A 20,131-nucleotide genomic window follows, 5' to 3' on the forward strand; every position below is an offset into this window, starting at 1 on the left:
CTTAAATTCTTACTATTTATGTATTTATTGGTATTACTATCATATTTCAACAATCTAACAATATGAAAACATTCACGTGAGTGTTATTTATTTATTTATTTATTTTTTTTATCAAAGACCAAATCTATTAAATAAAAATTCTGTTTGTTGCAAAATCTTTGTTCAAAGATTGTACGCATGACTTCAGAACTAATTCATTTATGAGAACATTTAGGGAATGAGGCCTCTTGTCTTTTGAATGGACAAGACCAAAGTGCAGGGAAATAGGTTATAGTGGACAGCAGGACATTTGGAGACAACAAAACATAGAATAGCCCAGAAACTTTTCAGTTACTTAGGATGACTTACCCAGACATTCACGATCATGACAAGCAGTACGAGACAAAGCCAGTTACCAGTTCAGAAAGACTGAGGGCTCACATAAAAGGGGCAGAGTTTGCAGAAGCTGGCCAATGGCAGACATGGATAAACCCTGCAGAGCAGCATACTAACCAAGAAGGAAAGTACAATGTTTGGACAGACTATGTCTAACGAGAACTCTGTAAGTTTTCAGGGGTGGGCTATAAAAGCAGTGTTACCAAGCCTAGTATTCACGTTTGTCAAAGCAAATTCAAATGTGCTGTGGGTTTTAACTTTTTTTTGTTCTTCAATGATATTCCTTCTTATTTTTTTTTTAATTTATTTTTTTTATATTTTGTAGGCACAAATACTTCCTTGTGGCCTCTGCAGTTGTCTGTACTTGTGTAATGCCAATTAAAGCTTTCTAATCAAATCTTATATATGGTTAGGGTGTAAAAGGCTCATATGCAATATATTTTTGTCTTCAGTCTTTTTCTCCTTTTTTCTTTTTCTTCTTCTCATTTTTATTATTAAGGATTTGAGTGACCATGGATAGCATGGGGAGGCAGTGCAAAGGTGTCATGAAGAAAGGGAAGGATACATACCTGTAAGTCCTTGTATTGTGTCTCATCTCAATTATGAAGAGGGTTTGTAATATTATTGTTCATGTGTTACATTGACATAACCTACAATTATGTTTCATATTTATCAAAGTGTAATAACTTGAAGGCTTCAGTACATTTTGTGTTGCTTTGTTGAAGCAGCCAAGCATCGGCCCAGGTTTCGTAAAGATTTGCTTATTGCAATATGAATTGCCAAGGCTGTTTGAAATCATTTTGTAGCCTGTTAATCATACCACACAGGATGTATTGCTAGGATCAGAAGATGTAAATCCTGTCATCAGATAATCAGGGTTTGCATCTGAGAGGTTAAACCGTTCATGAACAAATTCTGCTGTCAAGGCCGGTCCAAGAGCTGCATATCCTGAGCTCTTGCTGCATAGTGAGACTGCAGTCGGATGGCTGCCGTGATGTTCTATGGTCATGCCGTCACCTTCTCTGGCGCATGCAGACACAGTCTAAAGTCAGATAAAATTTCTAACCAGCATGCAGTGTGCCAGGACCATAGTCCATTGCTTCCAGATGTGTTACGCTGCATATGGCCAAAGTTAAAAGAGCCCAAGTATTCTCCAGAAATATGAGGAATTTAAACACATCATCCAGACAGAAAGCAACGATGTTGCAGCAGCAAAACCAGAAAGGAATGCTGGCAAAAAAATGGCTGGCAGAGCTTTACTTATGTTTCATATACTACTTTTTTGGCTCAGTCCCCACCATAATAAAATACCTCATCAACTTTTATCATATCCTCATATGTAAAAGCACAGAATTGATCATGGTATGTGCAGAATGACAAAGGTATGAATACTGTTTTTGATTCATTAACTTTTTGCAGATCTAAGACATCCGGCAGATGACAAATTTTATATATCCATAGCTGCCACTGGTGGGAGGAGGGGGTCTAAGAAAATTAAAGTGATTAACAAAAAATAATTTAAAGGGGTTTAAGTGTAGAAATAACAGAAAAAAAAGTTAATTGTAAGGTTTTGGATTTTGTCAAAAACACAAAAAACTGCCATTTATGTGGAATTAATGAAATTAGCCAGAAGGACACAAAAACCATTAATGAATGAATTGAAAGTTAAAAAATGAAGTCATAAAGTTGGAATCTATGGATTTGTTTAGTCATGTTTGATATAATAATGTATAATTGGCCTGCAATGAAGTGGCGAGCTGTCCAGGGTGTTCCCCGCCTTTCACCCGAAGACTGCTGGGATAGGCTCCAGCTCCCCCGCGACCCTGCATCGGACTAAGCAGTTGGGATAATGAATGAATGAATGCATAATTAGGAATATCTTGACTACATGATATAACTTCTCTCCTCAAAATACTTGACAACCTGATATCTATAAATCATCCTTAAATGACAAAACAAACTGTTTAGAAATCCTTTAAATGTGGTTTATTAATGTTTAATAAAGTTTTTAATTATTAGAAGTTTTACTACTAAAATTCTTCTGTGTAGTTTTTGTGTGTGTGTGTGTGTGTGTGTGTGTGTGTGTGTGTGTGTGTGTGTGCACCCTGTTACTCTGATGAATGACATAAAATTTTCCTCAATCCAAATGTGTTTATCTAACCCATTAGAATGAATCCTGCCTAATAGCAACCATTATCCTCATCCCACCGTTCCAGCTAACTTTTTATAAAACAGCAGCAAGAAATCTCCTCTATAATGCACTAAAGCAGGATGTGAGGTAGACCTACAACGAACTCGACAGTTTGTAGCTGTTGCCCTCTGAGAATCTGAGTGTGGCTGATTGCACATGGGAACAATTAAAGCCAATGAGGTTAACTACGCCTGACCTTTTCAGCTCAGGGTCAGTGATGGATGACTTGTTGGTCATGTGACAGTTCATTTGTTTTCCTGCATTATTTAGTATGTGAACCTGTTGCATGCATGCTGAAAAATGTCCACTGTTAGGGTCTTGCCATTAGTTAAAGGCACACCGGAATTTAATGAACTGTCTTCAATAACAAAGGTTTATTTGCGGTTTGTGAATTGAGTTCATGGAGTGCAATGCATCACCATATTCTGGCATGATGGTTCAGCTTATGAATTTAGAGTAGTGGCTTACAGGGGCAGATCATTTCCTGCTTAATGGAAGTGTTCTCAGTGCTCTGTAAAAAAAAAAAAAAAAAAAAAAAAAAATTGGAAAGAGACAGCTCTTGAGTCTAGGAACATGTCTTTGGTAATTTCATAGAGCCTAAAATTAGAATGAAATGAGTGCTTTACAAACTTGCGACAAATAAAAGGAAAAGCTGAACCACTGGCAACAAGATTGGTCACCTAGTGACTGTGCTGTTTGCTCACTTAAGACTTATGCCAACATTGCTTTGGTCCGGCTAAATGGTTCGTACCAGGAATGGTTGAATTGGGCTTATAAATTTGGCAAGGTTTGCTAGTTAATAAACAAACCTTGTGTGGCAGTGGCTCAGTAGGTCATCCAGTTACTGCAAGGTTGGTGGTTTGAAACTCCCTCTTCCCAGTCATTCTGTTGCTTCACCCTCCCCGCCTCTACCATCATCGTTGCTGGTTTATGGATGCATATCAATGTTTGGTGGTTGTCAGAGAGCCTGTAGGCAGAGATTGGCTTCCGTGTTTCTTGTCAGTCTGCCGCAGGGCAGCAAACAGCTTAACACGACCAAGTATGAATGAATAATGGATTGACTGTAAAGCATTTTTTGTGCGCCAAAGAAATCTAATCCATTATTGTTATTAAAAAGTCAAGATTATGCTGTTATTCAATCATCTGCAAAGTCAGACCCGTAATTTTGGAAAAGGTGTCAAACAAAGTCTAATAATTCAAAATTTACTTGAAAGTGCATGCATTAAATGTCTAACGTGGTGGCTTTTAAAAGTCACGCCACAAGTGATATGTGTTTTTGTCTTAAAGCCAATTGGAAATGGAGTTTTTCTTTTAAAAAAATAGGTTTAGAGTATAATGGCTTCTTTTTTTTTTTTTTACTACTTTTGATTGGACCTTTATATTTCACCCTTAAAACAAGTCACCTGTAGCATAGTTCTTCTTAGCAGAAAAGCTGCATTATTTTTCTAAATCTTGACCATAATTGCGTCTTTTATGGTGGAGTTTAAAACTTGAATTGCTGGATGTAGCTAGTTGGTCATTAGACTCAAAGTTGTTCACGGTGTTGACTCGTCTGCTTTTTGTGGAACTATATTATCTGGCTGTGGATTAAAGAATCATAAAAAAAAAACCCCCCCAAAAAAAAACACGTGATATGTTCTATTTTCACATAAATAGTAGCTTTGGATTATTCACTGTGTTATGTTAACATCTAACTTTATATAACTTGCACTTCAGAGAAGTCATCCACTTTTGTTATGGAAACACTCTAATCTGTACAGTATCTGTTATCACTCTTTATTTCCCTGTTTATTCTCTGTTGCATTGTACAGAGAGGTCATCAGAGACCTTGCTGTCACTCTCTAAGCATCAGATTTCTGTCATAACATGTTTGGTGCAGCAACAGAAGTCACAGATGAAACACTCCTTTGATCAGCGAGTCCTTTGAGTTTGCTCTTTAAACCTCCACTGCCACTGTGGGCATTCAGGAGGCATCAGGAGCAATGCCACAACACTACCATTGTGCTCAAGCCTCTCGTGTGATAAACCTCACCGAGAGCATAGAAAAACAGGAAGCCAGGCGATCAAACAGCATTCTTTTCAAGCCTTACTGAGCTTAAATCATCTTGAATAATGTGGAACATGTGTGTAACACCCCCTTGTCCAGCATTACTTCTAAAAACACCAAAGTTTGGTAATGTTTCTCCAGCCTGTTCCTACCACTTGCATCTTTCATAGACAGCTCCCCAAACAGACGCAGTGTTGCTTTTAATTAGTATCAACATCTTCACCATGAGATGATGATCTAACTGCCTTCTTCTCTGCTGGAAAGCCTCAGATGAAAACACAAATTAATGTTTACACAGAGACTGTAGTCCTGCAAGAAAATGATGCCAGAAGACAGTAGATTTTGGTTCTTTCTTGTTTCTTTTTTTTTAAAAAACTGTTAAGCTTGCTAGGTAAGAACTGGAATTCCTTTGTGCTGCCGTCAAACGTTTATTCATACAGTCCGCTACATGGTGCATACCTGATTGAATGAACAGGGTTGTGGTGTCTTGGAGACTTCACAATGTAATATGATCACAATTCAGTGTACTACGGTTGAATTATTACACTTAACAATTGTCAGAATTTCCAATGCATCGTTTTTGCATAATATTTCTTTTTTTCTTACTTCATACTTTTAAAACAAATCAGTATCCATTAATTCAAGAAACCAAACAAAACTATCTTTATGTTAAACCATAAATGAAGGCAACACACAACACATTTAATACAGAATTGTGATATTTTTCCATGGAATGTGCAGGAAAAATGAGTGAGCAATAATTAGTGGCAACAAGATTTGCTCTGTGGATTTTGCCGATGTTGTCAAAATGTGCATGTGTAGCACAGAAAACTGCAAAGGACCCATCACTTTAGCACCACTGACTACTCAAAAAGCGTGTCAGCATTCATTTGACTGTAAAGCCAAAAGCACTTAGTTTTTGTGTATTAGATTGCATATTAGTTGCACATTGATCAAGTGAATATCTTGTATGACACACTGGAGGAGAAATGCATTTAAAAACAACTAGATGAGATGTTCAGAACAGCATATGACTGCTGTTCTGAAAACATTTGACAAACTGACAGCACTGACGTATGTTCGGAGTATCACTTTTTTATGTTGTTTGTGCTTTAAACAATTTACATATGGATTCGTTGTTGTCCAGATGTTGTCCCTTCACATGTTCTCAAACAACAAAATCTGATTTGTAAATCTCACCCTCACTAGCTGTCTGAAAGGTTAGCTGCTGCCTTCTTTGTCCTTTTTTTTCAATGCATAGCAAAACCGTTAAGATCTCAATTGAACTTCAAGTTATGCCTTTGAATATACTAGACATTTCTTTTTCTTTTCTTTTTTTTTAAAGTAAAATGCTAATTCACGCATCAATAGTGAGTACATATTTCAACAACCATCAAGGCTTTTCAGGTAATTCTTCTCACAAGAGTCTTTTTCATCATTCTTATGAAAAATAAAAATCTAAGTCTCACTAACTGTGCATGCTTTGCAAGTACTCCTTCTGTAAGACTTACTGTTGTCTTCATTGTCATTAAAGCCAAATGAAAAACAAAGTTAAAATGTAGGATGTCTATATAGTGATACATGTGGTAGACAGCCATTAACAAATGCTACCCATCTGCTGCAAACTGCCAGGACCAGACTAAGTCCAATCACTGCCAATAATGTCACGTTTTATTATTTCATCAAATCTGTGACCAGAACGTCAAAGGTTCTGTAAATGTAACGGAACAGTTGGCATCAACAATGATGTGTGCTCGAGTGTTGAGAGAGTATTCACAATGCCCATTAGAGCCAATAAGGAAATTCAAATCTCTCTGAACTCATGGCAAATATCACCTGCACAACAAAGATTATTAAAAGTCTAATTATGCATATCAAACACCACAGACGGGACAATTAGAAGAGGGGGGCCTCAGGCTGCTGGCACAGATGGTTTGCCCATTAAAGGAAACTACAGACCACTGTATTATTAAAATTTAGCTGTGTGCGTATGTGTGTGTGTGTGTGTGTGTGTGTGTGTGTGTGTGTCGTAACTGAGATCCTAGCAGTTTTACTTCAAGTGTAGTGCCGCTATGGCCCAATGCTATCATGCAAAAGTGTCACCATCTTTGGGATAACATGAGATATGGTCATTACATATCATCATTGCCCATATCCTGGCCAGATCAATTCTTGGGGTCAGGGTGCCCCAGACCAGCAATGCTGAGTTGTAGCCTCAACTAGAGCTCATGCATTTACATGGAGCACAAGGATATTGATGCTGAGCATATTGAAAGAGAGATACCACTAAGAACAAAATATAAGACCGAAGATAAACTATGAAATTTCCTCTACACCAGACAATGTTTCTCCGTCTTCTATTATCCAGTTTTGTGGGGCTTTGTGAATTGAAAACTCCTGCTCTTAACCGACAGGAGTGGTGCCCAGTTTGCTTTTCAGCTGCTGTAACCCATTTGCTTCAAGGTTTCTCATGTTGTGTGTTCAGAGATGGTATTCTGCATACCTTTGTTGTATCAAGTAAATATTTTAGTTTCTAATGCATTTCTATCAACCTAGTCTGCCCATTCTCCTCTGACCTCCAAAATCAATAATGCATTTTGGTCCACCCAATTCCTGCTGAGTTTTTTCAGACCATTCCTAGTAAGCCCAAAGTGCATGAAAATCCCAGAACTTTCAGAAATACTCAGACCATCCTGTTGAGACCAACAACAAAGTCACTTTAATCCATTTTCTTTGCCATTCTGGTTCTTGCTTTTGAAATTCAAGCCACATGCATAAATGCATTAATTTGCTACTATGTGATTGGCTGATTCACTTTTTGTTACAAATATTTAAACGAGTGTACTTCATTATGAGGCTGGTGAATGTATAACACTATAAGCTACAACTTAGTAATACGTTTCGTCATTAAACACAAAGACAACATATCAGTGATGAACTGGCTGACAAGATGAGCTGCTCTCAAGAAGCACAGCAGAAAGAAAAAATCCAGCAGATTGATAATCATGAAAGGCGGTGTGAAGGAAAAATAGTGTTGACTATGACCTTGCCAAATGTCTTACCTTGCAAGAGTATAACAGAAAAACTTTCCAGCATTCTAAAGAAAAATTTAGATCCACTATACAATGAAGGATTGTGTCTGACCCAAGCAGTAACCTCCGGCGGTTAAAAGTGCAGCCTATACGGAAGTGCATAAAACTGCAGTTCCCCCTTCATCCGCTACGGGCTGGCTCCAAAGCAGAGCAAATCCCCAAAGACTCCCATGTTAATAAGGCCAACTTCACAGCAGAAATAAACATGTTTACAGCCTGGTTCAAAAATCCATTTTCGGTTTATAGGTCAGGTTTACCTTTATGACAACTGTGGGGGGAGGGATTTTTTTCTAACTTGCCTGTTTAAAAGTAATTTGATCTCAAAGTTCGCATATTTAGGGACGTGTCCTTTTGATTGACAGGTACCAATTTCCGGCTTCAAGTCAGAAGAACGTAGAACAACTGCGGTTTTTAGCTGGTTAACAACGTGACTTAGCTTTAGTTCACCTCCGTTAGCTGGTTAGCTCCCGTTATCTCGGGGTTAGCTTGGTTTTCTGTGAGCTACAGAAAGCTCGGAGTTCGCTCTATGTCAATCATCCGCCATGACGCTCACGGCTCCCCTCTCAGCTCCCCATCTTTGCCCTTATTTGTATCTTCAGTGTCATGCACGAGACGACGCGCATGACACTGCCAAGATGGCGACAGTAGGAACCGCCCACCGAGCTATAATTCAGCTCTTCGGAGCCTCTGTGAACGTCCATCTCTTTATATACAGTCTATGGTCTGACCTCAACAAAAACAAGATTAAATAAAAAAGAGTTTTGTTGTTCTTAATACTGTTGGTCACAAATAATTATTGTATTTCAAATTGTTAATTTCACACAAACCCAAATACCTGCTGGTCAACTATACAGTGAAGCAGTTACTGTGTAATACTACATTGTTTTGAACATTTACTATTGAGAAGATTTTACATCAAGCTTATGCCATAACCTATTAATGCCCAGCAGCTGGACTGAAGTCCAACCTTGATGCTTCCATAGGAATTAAACATACCAAGCACCAGGTAGCTAATGCACATCAAATTAACTTAATTATGTCATCAGATAGTGCAAGCACCTATAAGTAATCAGCCCTGCACTTAGCCAGTCTGAAGCATTCAGGCGTATCTTAACACATTGCCAAAGAAAGAAAGGGAGCAATGATCACTTGTTGGTGTCAATCAAACTGGCAAGGGTAATAAGGCCATTTCCAAACTATTTGGAGTCCATTATTCTAAAGAAAAAAACATCAAACTCCAGTCCTTGAGGACTGTTATCCTGTAAGTTTTCTGGGACAATGTTCTTTAGGCAGATCAGACCAATTTTGATATTTGGTTCCCAAACATTTTCTGCATGGCTCTGTTTTCGTTGATGAAAATGTTGTCAAGCCACCCCTTCCTGTAAACCACTATCACCACATACATATATTACACATACACATACTGAGACATTCAAAGAAACATTGGAAGAAATGCGGAGGGAAAAGGCATGAGTTTATTGGCAACAATATAATAAACTATAGTTAAAACGATGTCAGTGTTAGAATCATTAATTTTTTCTGCTGTACTGTAAAATGTTTTAAACTGGGAAACTCGGCAAACCACTTTAGGTGACAAATGCTGCTTTTGTAAAACAAATCTGCTTCTATATCATAGTTGAGTAGTTTATTTTCAAAGTAATCAAAAGACTTTTCTTGGTATTCAGGAGGAAAAAAAACTCCAAGTGATGTCGTAACTTGTGCAAATTCCTATTTCATAATGTTAGATGATTATACATTGAGACAAACAACACAGTGGTGTGTCTTTAATACCCACCATATATAGATAGACCAATATGCCCCATCATATTATCCTCTCTTTTTTAGAAGTTGAACTCTCTCTTGTTGATTCATTGCTGTCTCCCATTGGTATGTTAACAAATCTGTCCATTGCCAAAACTTTAAGTCTTATTTCACCTTGCCAAACCTGACCCTCCACCACTGGAGTCTTTACGTCTACATCAGAGCATAAGAAAACAAAAGCCTGCTGTTTTTTCATGGTGTAAAGGAAATCAGGAGGGACTTGTGTAGTTATGTTGTTCCCTGTTTGAACAGTAGCAGACAAATTAAATTGAACGGGAAAAAAAGGAATGGAAAAAGAATGCAGACCTTTATCTCATGAAGAGGCTCGAGGCTGACATGTGGGTGAAGGGGGCAGTGGTTGACACTTTCTGACCACTGGTGTGTGTATACGTGCATTTGAAAAGAGTATTACACGTACACAGAGCAGAAGAGAAATTACATTTATTCATTCATTCACTCATTCATTTTCTGAACCCGCTTAATCCAAGTAAGGGTCGCGGGGGAGCTGGAGCCTATCCCACTAGCCTTTGGGCGGGAGGCAGGGTACACCCGGGACAGGTTGCCAGTTCATCGCAGGGATGAACTGGCGACCTGCGATGATACCCAGAAATGACATGTCTTGTGAATAAGAGCTATAGCATCAGACAATTAACTTTTTTAAAGTAACATTTGCTATGCCACTTAATGTAAATGGACTAAGAGTCAAGGGGTTATGGTGTTTAAGGAAAAATTAAAATAGTATGACATGTAATGTAATTGTCTCCTATCAAGGCAACACTGACCATAAGATTAAAAACATTTAGTAACTCACGTAAACACATCACATATAGCATTGTTCGGCAGTATAAATAGGAAATATGTTACAGAAAAATTTGAAGCTACTTTTTGACAATTTTGATAACTTATTATGAGATTTCAGTTTCAAGCTGTAGTGTTAATTGTCACTTATTAAAATTAGTTTCTTCATCTTTACTTTGTTCATACTGTGTACATTGTGTTGTGAGTTTTGTTTTGCACTATATTATGACACACTATGACAGATAGGCAGAAGAAGAACCCATGGTGAGAAGCAGCATGGCTGACACTGTCTGTTATGCACAGGGCTATACTGGCTCACCTTGCTGCCAGGATACCACATGTACACTCTGTAGAAAACATTTCACATTCTGGACCAGTACCTGGGTCCATGCTAGCACCAGGACAAGGCTGTGGCACCAGCATCACTTTCATATTCAGTGGTTTTGTTCTGCTGTGACTACTAAGCAGAACATATTCCCAACACAAAAAGTAATGACAGTATGGTAAAATGACAGCTGTGTATGCATGGACACACACATGCAACGCCATCTCTTTTTTTTTTTTTTTTTTATCATCCTTACATACATAAAGAAACAAACACGCGCTGTCTGACAGAGATATACAGAGAGGACATAGTGGGGATTTACCATAGAGACATGGACTTATTGATCTTCGCACAAGGGGGTGAGTTGAGATCAATCTCCCTTCACAACAGTGACCCCTGGTGGAGGATCAAAGTTCCCCTACAACAAAGACCTGCTGTCTGTGATCTTCCCTCAGTGAGAAAATCAGCTCATAACAAAAACTCACCCACAAAGTTAGATTATTCCATCTGCGTAAAACATAAACACCTTACTTCTGTAAAATTTGAAGAATTGAAATGGCTGAAGTAGATAATGATCACTGAATATTCATTATATTTAAAACATCTGCACCCATTGCAGCACAAAGTCTGTAGTCTGGGTAGGTAAAATGGGCAGACTGAGTTGAAAGCCACTGCCATGCTCTCCTTAATGCATGTGAAAATCGCTTTTCTCTTCATGTAGCTCTCATACCATTTTTCCATGGGCAATTCCTAAGACAAAGCATGCTGCTATTCTCAGACATGTGCTCCAGATAATGTAAGAACCACTGCAGGAATGCTTCCAACAAGAAAGAAAATGAGCAATTTCCCTCTGATTCAATACACAAAAAGTGGGCTTTATGTTCTTTAACAAAGGAACTGCACAGCTGACATTTATGGATTAGAGCCAGTGTGATGTTCATTAATCAAACACAAAGACAGAAATCTAACAAGTTACAGTCTTACTAGGTGATATTTGTCTGGGCTGGCCTTAAAATGAAAGCGCAACCATGTTGGATGAATGAAACAGTGAAGGACATAAAACATTTTAACTATGGGGATTTTCTACATTAAATAAAGAATGTTGTATTTGATTCAATTTGTAACCAAGCAGTAAATATAAATAAATATGTTACTCATTTCACTGTCAGGCATTCATAACTTAATTTAATGCTTATATTAATATCCTCCTGCACATCATGGCTGTGCACATATCTATGTTTGTGCCCATATGTCTGCCATCACATTGCCTTCTCTTCTGCACGAAGATTTATACAGACCTTAAGACCACATGTATAATGCATGAGACATAGTTTGTAAATATATCAAACAATATCAAAGAACTACACATAGCTTAATATCATCTGTTATGTGTGAATTAGCAGCTGACTCTGACCTCTTAGCCCCATTAAGCAAAGCAAAAATACATTTTATTGGAGTTCACTCGAGGCAGACAACAGTGTCTCATTGAAATGTTATTAGAACAGATCTTTGCATAAAGATTTTTATTACTTTGTGCTTTTTGTTCCCTTCAAACAATACACATAACGAGGACTTGCATGGGTTTGCCTTTGGTTCTGATTCTTAAAAACTAGTACAGATGATACCACATTATGGAACAGTAGGGACATATCTTTACCAACATGCAGCAACTTCTGAGTAGTCTTAATATTTAGAGATTCAGCTGAGACATTCATGAAAGTAGGACACTGGTGCTCTATGCCCCACCTTATAAGCTATTTGAACTGATATAATTGTTTTGGACTGCCAATTCTGGCCCGTACTAGCGAGTGCTTTGGGCTAGCAACAGCTACCAGATCATTAATGATGGACATAATAATAATCTCCTGGTAAATAAAAAAAAAAAAAAAAAAAAACAGAACAAAACATAAAATAAAAAAAAGTTTCTTTAGCATGAATCGCTATATTTTCCATCCATCCATCCATCTTCTGCTGCTTATCCGGGGTCGGGTCGCGGGGGCAGCAGCCTAAGCAGGGAAGCCCAGACTTCCCTCTCCCCAGCCACATTTGCCAACTCTGCGGGGGGGATCCCGAGGCGTTCCCAGGCCAGCCAAGAGATATAATCCCTCCAGCATGTCCTGGGTCTTCCCCGGGGTCTCCTCCCAGAGGGACGTGCCTGGAACACCTCACCAGGGAGGCGTCCAGCAGGCATCCTGACCAGATGCCCGAGCCACCTCAACTGGTTCCTCTCGATGCAGAGGAGCAGCGGCTCTACTCTGAGCCCCTCCCAGATGACCGAGCTCCTCACCCTATCTCTAAGGGTGAGCCCGGCCACCCTGCGGAGGAAACCCATTTCAGCCGCCTGTATACGAGATCTCGTTCTTTCGGTCACGACCCACAGCTCATGACCATAGGTGAGGGTAGATCGACTGGTAAATCGAGAGCTTCGCCTTCTGGCTCAGCTCCTTCTTCACCACGACAGACCGGCGCAGAGCCCGCATTACTGCAGACACCGCACCGATCCGTCTGTCGATCTCGCGCTCCATCCCTCCCTCACTCGTGAACAAGACCCCAAGATATTTAAACTCCTCCACTTGAGGCAGGACCTCACTCCCGACCCGGAGAGGGCAATCCACCCTATTCCGGCTGAGGACCATGGTCTCAGATTTGGAGGTGCTGATTCTCATCCCGGCCGCTTCACACTCGGCCACGAATCGCTCAAGCGAGAGCTGGAGATCACGACCAGATGAAGCCAACAGGACCACGTCATCCGCAAAAAGCAGGGACCCAATCCTGAGGCCACCAAGTCGGATCCCCTCAACACCTCGGCTGCGCCTAGAAATTCTGTCCATATAAATTATGAACAGAATTGGTGATAAAGGGCAGCCTTGGCGGAGTCCAACCCTCACCGGAAACGAATCCGACTTACTACCGGCAATGCGGACCAAGCTCTGACACCTGTCGTACAGGGACCGGACAGCCCGTACAAGGGGGTCTGGTACCCCATACTCCCGGAGTACCCCCCACAGGAGCCTCCGGGGGACACGGTCGAATGCCTTCTCCAGGTCCACAAAACACATGTAGACTGGTTGGGCAAACTCCCATGCCCCCTCCAGGACCCCAAAGAGGGTATAGAGCTGGTCCACTGTTCCGCGACCAGGACGAAAACCACACTGCTCCTCCTCAATCCGGGATTCAACTATCCGGTGGACCCTCCTCTCCAGGACCCCTGAATAGACCTTACCAGGGAGGCTCAGGAGTGTGATTCCCCTGTAATTGGAACACACCCTCCGGTCCCCCTTCTTAAAAAGGGGGACCACCACCCCAGTCTGCCAATCCAGCAGTACTGCCCCCAATGTCCACGCAATGCTGCAGAGGCGTGTCAGCCAGGACAGCCCCACAGCATCCAGAGCCTTAAGGAACTCTGGGCGGATCTCATCCACCCCCGGGGCCTTGCCGCCAAGGAGCTTTTTGACCACCTCAGCGACTTCAGCCCCAGAGATAGGAGAGTCCACCCCTGAGTCCACCAGCTCTGCTTCCTCATCGGAAGACGTGTTGGTAGGATTGAGGAGGTCTTCGAAGTATTCCTTCCACCGGCCCACTACGTCCCGAGTTGAGGTCAGCAGCTCCCCACCTCCACTGTACACAGTATTGATGGAGCACTGCTTCCCCCTCCTGAGCCACCGGATGGTGGACCAGAATCTCCTCGAAGCCGTCCGGAAGTCTTTCTCCATGGCCTCGCCGAACTCCTCCCATGCCCGAGTTTTTGCCTCGGCAACAGCCGAAGCTGCATGCCGCTTAGCCCGCTGGTACCCATCAGCTGCCTCCAGAGTCCCACAGGCCAAGAAGGCCCGATAGGACTCCTTCTTTAGCTTGACGGCATCCCTCACTGTTGGTGTCCACCAACGAGTCCTGGGATTGCCGCCACGACAGGCACCAACGACCTTACAGCTACAGCTCCGGCCGGCCGCCTTAGCAATAGAGGCACGGAACACAGCCCATTTGGACTCAATGTCCCCCGCCTCACTCGGGACATGGTTGAAGCTCTGCTGAAGGTGGGAGTTGAAGCTCGCTCTGACGGGGGACTTAGCCAGACATTCCTAGCAGACCCTCACAATACGTTTGGGTCTGCCAGATCTGACCGGCCTCCTCCCCCACCACCTGAGCCAACTCACCAACAGGTGGTGATCAGTTGACAGCTCCGCCCCCCTCTTAACCCGAGTGTCCAAGGCATGTGGCCGCAGGTCCGACGATACGACTACAAAATCGATCATCGAACTGCGGCCAAGGGAATCCTGATGCCAAGTGTACATATGGATACTCTTATGTTGGAACATGGTGTTCGTTATGGACAATCCATGACGAGCACAGAAGTCCAATAACAAAACACCATTTGGGTTCAGAGGGGGGGGACCATGCCTCCCAATCACTCCCCTCCAGCACTCCCTCCAAGGACTCCAGAAAGGGTGGGTAAGCTCAGACAACAGTCAGGACCCGTCCCCCCACCCGGAGGCGGAGGGAAACTACCCTTTCATCCACCGGGGTAAACCCCAACGTGCAGGCACCAAGCTGGGGCTGATGAGAATGCCCACACCTGCTCGGCGCCTCCCACCATGAGCAACTCCAGAGTGGAAGAAAGTCCAGCCCCTTTTGAGGGTACTGGTTCCAGAGCCCAAGCCATGCGTCGAGGTGAGTCCAACTATATCTAGCCGGAACCGCTCAACCTCGCGCACAAGCTCAGGCTCCTTCCCCACCAGAGAGGTGACGTTCCACGTCCCTAGAGCCAGCTTCTGCAGCCGGGGATCGGACCGCCAGGGTCCCCGCCTCTTGCTGCCGCCCAGCTCACATTGCACCCGACCCCTACGGCTCCTCCCGCAGATGGTGAGCCCACGGGAGGTGGGGTCCATGTAACCCTTTCGGGCTGAGCCCGACCGGGCCCCATGGGCGAAGGCCCGGCCACCAGACGCTCGCTCTCGTACCCCACCTTCAGGCCTGGCTCCAGAGGGGGGTCCCGGTAACCCGGGTCCCCCCGCTATATTTTCAGATGACATAATCAAAGCTGCCAAGTTAGCCCAAGTATAACTGTTTTAAATACATACATACCACTCATTACCGCCTGACCTCAACTGTAGCATTTTTTTCAGTCCAACAATTTTAAAGCTGCCTTGAAGTTTTAGATGTCATGTGTTATCTACAAGTGATTGTGACCTAAGCACAGTAATGTTTAAAGTGAGATTTTAAATAAACTTGGTGTTTTCTCTACTTTGGGCAGATTTAAAATGTTAACACATATTGAAATTACTAATAGAACATGCTAATTTTAGATTTGATGAATTAATATTAATTTGTTTCTGAAACGAACAAAAGACAAAGACACAAACAAACAAAAGACGATAACAGCTACAAAGGACACAACAACAAAGCTTTAACAAGTCAGAGTGGGATTAATAGTTTAGCACATGCTAAGTATAGTTCAGAGTTTCCATCGTCAGCCTAATCTCTTCAGTAATCAAATTAAATCACCCTGGAATTCTAGTTTGAACACAAAACCTGCTTCTTAACAGTTAAGAATTATTACCCATGTCAAAGTCCTTATTCCTAATTTGACTTTTCATTTTTTTTTCAAACCAGCTAATGTGAAGAAAAACAACTTTAATACCATTCCTACTTTAAAGTAGCAGTAATGTTATGCCAACAGATCTAAATAACCTAATCCAGTTAACTATCAGAAACAATGGCTGTAATGACAAAAATCAGATTTTCATTTGTTTTAGCCATTTTCACTTACAAATTCTCAGGTAAGTTGCTTCCCAGCATCGCAAATGCTGATACAACAGCAGCTACACACCATGGCAGCTCTATGCCTTCTTCATGCTTTGCATAATCAATGTTTTGTATCTACTGGTCTATGCATCACCTCCATTTTAGTCTGCAACTGGTAGTGTATCTATCTCCATTTCATGGTCACAGATGGATAACAAGGCCAGGTCTGGCACAGCTCACAGAGTGGTGCTGCTCCTCTGAGAATACACCCCTGCCATCATATTCAAATGGACTTTCCGCTATCTGTCCCCTTGCTCACCATGGCACACAATAGAAGACAGGCAAAAATGTGGGAGGACGAAGGGAAGAGAGGTGCTGAGGTGAGACTAAGGTGGGCTGATGAGAAGAAAAGAGTTGCCATTGTCTCTAGGGGATACTGAGATGCCAACAGTGAGGCGGTCTGCAGACAAAGTAATTAGATCAGTTAGAAATTCAACCCAGCCCTTACACACCAATTGCTCTTCTCTTCCTGCTGGTCTACCCCTCCCAGCTTACCCTTCTTGTTTTATGCCCTTATCGTTGGAGGAAGCTCTGAGACAGGCTGACATGGATGCAAACTACCTCTAAAGTCCTTAAAAGGTAATTGAGCCTTCCAGCCCATTCCACTAATTTTTGTGACTGGCCAGTGGCAAGCAGACTGACAAAAACAGGAGGAGGGATACTAAAAAGTCTAGGGAAGAATGACTCCCTCAGACACATTATGTTAATTGGCTCTCTACAACTGACAGCCATAAAAAGGGAAAAAAGAAAAAAAAAAATATGCGGGGGAGCACTGACAGAAAGGGCATGGTCAGAGAAAAAAATGCTAATAGTTAGTCCCTGCAGTACAAAAAAGTTGCTCAGCGAGACCTATTTTTTTTTTCATCCCTATCTGCAAAACGATAATCTTTGGGTGATTTTGTGCAACAATAGCAGCCATTACAATGGAAAATCCTGCAGTGATTGCTGAAAAAGAAGCAAAAGCAGAAAAAAAGAGCATTCAGTTGCAATATAACAGAAACCGTAGGTGCTTTACGAGTCAAATAAACTAGAAATGAAGGGTGTTTGTGTGTGGAGGAGTACAATGTGATGGTAAGTGAAAGATAACTGCTGGACCTCAAAGAAGTCAACCACACATGCACAAGGTAAAGACCCGCCTCTGGCCCTGCTTTAAATTCACCTCAAGAATTTGATTTCCTCAAATGCCAACACTGTTGGAAATGAACTATTTGTCCAGGTTCTGAGTTATGAGGAAGACCCTCCCATGAATCACCTTCAGTACCTCTGTGGCCTTCATCCTGGTAATATCCATATCTCTTCACTTTCCTCCAATCAATAATGAGATGAAGCCCTTGGAAATGCAGGATAGATGACTCAAATTGGATATTATATTTGTTGAGACCACACAGAACAGGCCTTGTCCAAACCAGATTAACATGCTAGTGGATTTTTGCCCCCTTATCATAGCTTTGAAGGTGCGATTGTTGTTTGGAAAACGGTAAATATATTTTATGTTTAAAAGAGGTTGAATAACACTGTTACAGGATCGAATAATATGGAACATTTCATGCAGAAAGTTTGCCAAAATTAATTTGTACAGGAACATGAAATGTTAATACTGAATTTATTTGCATGGTAGAAAATGCTTTCATCACAGTTGAACTTGGTCTGTTTATGTGAAAATAAATTAATAAAGTAGCTGTTTCTGCTTCAGTAATGGTAACGATATTTATTATCTAATGACTGTAAGTATTAGATTTTAGAAAGTTTAATAGTGATATTTGATTTTTTTATGCACAAGAGAAGGGTGAAGTGAGGTGTGGATTAAATTAATTCAAATACAGGATGAAGGAGAGGACGGGGCTGGAGTAAAGCTTTAATGTAAAGAGCTGTCGGACTAAGACCATGTCCACACCTTGCAGGGTATCTCACAACACAAAGATATTTTTCTAAGATTTGGCCTGTCATCCACTTAAGACTTATGCACTCAAAAGCGATTCTTAAAAAAAAAATTCAGACCAAAGTAAAGATTTACGGACATTATGTTTGCATGCCTGAATGTGAACATAAAAACCCAGGATTTTAGGTTCTGGAACGTCACATTTTGAAAAAAAAACAAAACAAAACAAAACAAAAAACTGCCATTACATCATATGTGTGACACTTGTTCACAACAGCATGGACGTCCTCAAAACTTGTCCAGGCACTTTGCTTTTGTTTGTTTTTACACTGCCATAAGTACCGCTTCATGTAGACAACAAAAGGTGAAAGACAAAATTGAGGACAGTTATTTTCTGCCACCAAACCATACCATGTTAGAGGTTTTGTGGACGTGACGTCATGAAATGGAAGGTGATTATAACTGATGCGAATAGCGGAGCTACTGTTGCCTAAAGGTTTGATATGCTGAACAACACGGTTATGCAGATATGTGTGAATGGTTTTTCCTTTTTTAAAAAAAACAAGGTCATATGGACTCTTTTTTTTTTTTTTTTTTTTTTTTTTTTTTTTTACTGGCCGAAGGGGGGAAAGATGCTCGGTTTTACAAAAATCTGGCTATGTGTGTACAAGGTCTAATAAAGGGGAAACACCCAGTAGTATACTGAGAACAGGTGGCAGGTAAAGCAAATGAACAAATGAAACCAAATATATTATGAACAGGAAGCACAAAGCAAAACAAGATACACAAGGGGGAAAACTAAAAAAATAAAAACAGAAAAAAAAGAACTCAAAATGACAAGATTAATAATCCCACAGAGGGATCACCACAGTGCCACTTTGGTCAAAGGTCTGCAGGTTTCAGATGTTTCTCTACTGCACTATGCCAGATACAAATACAAATTAAATTTAAACTGCAGGCAGCAATGAACGCCCTCGCACCTATGACATCGCTTGGCCTATTGACAATGCCTCACCTGGCAACATGGTTTAATGGCTTGGTTACAGCTACTTCCTGTTTCATGTGTTACGTTTGGTGTAGGATCTTGAGTTTATTAATGTGGCAGTCTGATAGGGCTTTACATGTTGTAAAGTAGTTTCAAGTGTTTGAGATTAATTGTTCAAGAGAATCATTGTGAAAAAAAAAAAAAAAACACACACAGACACACACTTCCTGCTGGAAGTGGGTGGGGCTTGGGTGTAAACCAGAAATTGTCTGTTCAAGAGCAGGCCTTGATTAATCCCAGCATATTTTATGTTGATCTGATCAAAATTGAGAGATTTATAGGGATTGATAATGTCATGGCGTGATATCAAAGTTGGCAACGGTGCCACGGTCAAACCATACAGTGTAGAGCAACGCTTTTCACATCAAACTTTGAGGCCCCGCCCCTGCTACATACCCTGGATTCTGTAAGTATTGAACACAACTTTTAATTATGCCTCCTGAGCATGCTGACCAATTTTGGGACTCAGTCTGATAAAAGCCCTTGGACTAGTTTGTTCAAATGTGAGGTGAGTTAAAAGCAAAAATCGCGACTTTGACCTGAAGTGGCCACTTTCCTGTTGACTTTTCAACATGACATTAAGAGGATTTTTTTTTTTTTTTTTTTTTGCCCTGTCATGTAGAACATGTGTGTCAATTTTTATAAGGACTGATGAGATGCAGTGGTGGGGCACCAAAAAAAGGTGTCGCTCATTCAATTTTGCCCAAATCGTCTTGAGCACCCTTAAATACATAAATAGGTGGCGCTCAAGTACTG

This window comes from Telmatherina bonti, assembly GCF_933228915.1.
Source record: "Telmatherina bonti genome assembly, chromosome: 20".
Taxonomy (NCBI): domain Eukaryota; kingdom Metazoa; phylum Chordata; class Actinopteri; order Atheriniformes; family Telmatherinidae; genus Telmatherina; species Telmatherina bonti.